This window comes from Monodon monoceros, unplaced genomic scaffold (assembly GCF_005190385.1).
Source record: "Monodon monoceros isolate NGI ecotype Baffin Bay Population unplaced genomic scaffold, NGI_Narwhal_1 Super_Scaffold_9, whole genome shotgun sequence".
Classification (NCBI taxonomy): domain Eukaryota; kingdom Metazoa; phylum Chordata; class Mammalia; order Artiodactyla; family Monodontidae; genus Monodon; species Monodon monoceros.
In genome coordinates, this window is record NW_021703786.1 from 27,094,263 (window position 1) to 27,097,779 (window position 3,517).

Genomic DNA, 3,517 nt, shown 5'->3' on the forward strand with positions numbered 1-3,517 from the left:
CTTGCACCCCCCCAGCCGAGGGTGCCTCCAGGCTCCTCCGGAGCCGGACTTCGCAAGCAACACCAGGCAGCCTTCCCGGAGAGGACTTGGGGGGGCCCACCACGCGGCGCGCGTGCGCGCATGCGCGCATGCGTGCCGGCCTCATCTCTGTGCGCGTGCTCCTGCAGCACCGCACCCGCACGGAACCAGGCCTCCGTGCTGCAGGAGCCGCGGTTGCGTTTTGGTAGCGAGGCCATCTGGTGGGACGCATCCCGCGGCAGGCCGTGCTAAGGGGCGAGTCTAGACTGTGTCTGAGGAGCACACAGTTTCCCTGGGAGGGTCGGTGAGCACCCGGCTCCCTCTTTGTGGGTACCCCTCATGGGAGGTAGGGAAAGTTCGGGCTTGATACCGGGTTCCTTGGGGAAAGTCACCCAACCCAGACCCACCAAGTCCCATTAGCCTGACCTGGCCCCAGAACACTAATAAGCGACAAGTGTAACAGTGATGATGAACATTTATTGAGCATTTGCCTGTGCCTGACGGTGTGATAGTGCTTACATGACAACTCTCTGAACCTGTCCATTCACCCCCTGGGGTAAGCATGTTAATATTTCTTTTTAAATAACAGTTATAGGAGCTGAAGCACAGAGTGGTTAAGTAACTTGCACAAGGGCACACAGCCAATAAGTGGATTTGAACACTGGCCCTAGAGCCCACAATTTTAGCCACTGTGCTCTATGATGAAGGAAAAACAAGGACTTCCACCAACATCCAGCCTCCAGCTGAGTCGACTGGGCTCTGAGAACTCCTCCCTCCCTCTGTTGTTCCAGCATCAAGTTTTATGCTAATGGCCCAGAGCAGCATCTCTGCTTAGCACAACCAGGTTGCTGATTCTGGCAATAAGATCACTGTCTTCCTCTATGGCCAGTTCCATGAGCCTCCATTAGCCCTTTCTTACCTTGAATAATTTCCATAAGCCCTGGAGGAAGTGAAACATGCAGAGTATCCAAAGCCACTGCTGTAGATATTAGAGAGCATTGAGCTTGGGACTCCTCAGGCAGAACCCGTGTTGTATGTCCTTGGGCAAGTTACTTGCCTCACTGTGCCTCAAGTTTCCTCATCTATAAAATGAGGATAATGGAATTGCTCTTACCAGGTTGATAATGGAATGGCTCTTACCAATGGTAAGTGGGATAATGCAGGTGCCCAACAATAGCTGCTCAATAGATGTTGCTTGCCCCTGTGGGGCTGCCATTCCTCCTGCGATTTCGGGGGCTGAAGTCAAAGGCTATGTGTCATCTAGAGTATGTGCAGGCTTGTGGGAAATTATTGTAACATGGTCAGCCCCTTAGTATCCTTTGCCGCATGTTCTCGTGTTTCTCTGACACCGATGGTCTGGGTCTGAAAGTCTACTCGGGAGGAGAAAACGGGACAGGAGAAGTGGGAACTTCTTGATTCTGGGAAGGAGTAGAGGCTGGAGCCCAGGCCAGAAACCATGGCAGCCTCACCTCCAGTCACCGGCCAGTCTGTCTGGGCCGGGTCTTTGGCACCTCTTTGCCGGGTGTTCGGTCACCCCTGCCCTTCCCCTGTAGCGGGCGAACAGCGTCCCGGAGACGTCGGGCCCTGGCCCAGGCGTGGGGGCGGCAAAGTTGGAGGGCGGCCGCCAGGCTCCGGGGCCGCCGGTGGTAAGCCACGGGCTGCGACCGCCACACACGCGGCCACGGCCCACGCGGCCACGCTCGGAGCCACCCGCGCTCACTTCACAGCCGGCCCGGCTGTCGCGCCCGAGGCAAATGGTTGGGTTCCAAATCCGCCCGCGTCCGCGGCCAAGACCAGGCAGGTCCGACACCCGCCAAGCCGTGAAGTTGAAAAGCTCCCAGTGAACGAGCCGAGGCCCGGTCTCACCCTCCAGCTAGAGGACGCGCTGGGGCTTGCTGGTCTGGCGACCCAGGAGCCCAGCCCCTCATCGCGGCCGCCCTTCGCCTTCCCTCCCTTCGGACCGCGCCAGCCTCGGGCTTCCTCCCCGGGGGCTGAGTCCACGGGCAGCGGACACAGGGAGGCCTAAAAGGCCCCCTGGACCGGGGGCGGCTCCCCGGTGAAGGAGGCGGGCGCATGGAGCACAGGGTCCGGACTCTTTCCGGAGACTGGGCCGAGGGCTGGGGCTGGCTTCCAGGAGTCGGGAGCAGGTTGGAGGCCCTTTGTTGGGAAGGGAAGTGGCAGGCGTGTGCCCAGTTCACCAAAACGAGTGCAGAGTCGGGCAGGAGACCCAGGCGTTCGGGAAGCAGGTGTCCCGAGGTGGGCGGGCGTCTATAATTCCATAAACAAAGAAACTGGGCAGCTCATCCCCGGAACTAGGGGGTGGTGGGAAGACCGCTAAAAGAATCGCCGACAATTTCCTTCATAAAAATGCGATCTGAGAGCATTTGATTTCCACTTTCACTCCCCCCCGCCCCGACACACGCACTGTCTCCAAAGACACTCAAATTGCAGCCATATGGGGCTAAAGTAATAGGAAGCAGTTACCTTATTTACTGCAGTGGCGGCGCACTCGAACCTGACAGCCGCAGCCGAGGACCGCCGGGCAATGAAATTAAGAGCAGAAGGTTCTTGTTCTTTGAAACTCTGTTTTGTTTACACCCAAGGGTGCACGAGGGAAAAGCAATTATCTAACTTTGAAGGATAAAAGAGGTTATGTGGAGGAAAGAAGGGAGGTGGCGAGAACTGAGTGATCGAGGAAGGCAAGTTCAATAAGAAAGGTGGAGAGCGGGGTTCCTTCTTCCCTTGGCTTCTAAGTGTCACCGGCGGATCACTTTAAAAGTCTCAGCGGGAAGGACGCCTCTACCACCCCACGCTAGCCCCCTCTCCCGGCAAGTACAGGCATTTTTCTTCACCCAACAGAGAGGCCCCGGCTCTGGGTCGTGCCAGACTACAAACCTATTTCTCAGACTGCCGCCTCTCAGTCTCCAAACTGTCGGGGAGTTGAGGTCGCCCAATGACTGGTGTTCACACCCTCCGCAGCCCTGCTCTCTCACACACAGTTGGCAGCAGTGCGCCAGTCAGGAGTGAGACACACCCCCGTCACTAAGTTGGGGGTTGCATTCCCCACCCCGCGGGACTGAGTTTCTCTGCAGCGGACAAGAACTGGGCTTGGTCTGATTGTTCTTAGATTATTCTATGCCTCTCGTTTCCTTCTGGATCGAGTTCCACCTTTGCTATAGGTGCTGCAGGAAACCCGACGTTTGAAAACTCAGACAGCTCGCAAGCGCTAAGCTAATTTTGTTCAGAACAAGTGTTTTTGCCACCAGACATAAAGACAGGCGGGAAAATGCGACGGGGAAGCAAAAAAAAAAAAATTACTAAATACCCCTCCGGAGGAGGGGGCCATGCACGGCAGCGCTGGGGTTTTCATTTCCCACTTGAAGCTTCGGAGGCACTTAGGCAAGGAAGAAAAAAGAGAGTGAGAGAGGGAGGGAGAAAGAGAGAGAGGGAGAGAGAGAGAGGGAGAGAGAGAGAGAGGGAGGGAGGGAGAGAGGGAGAG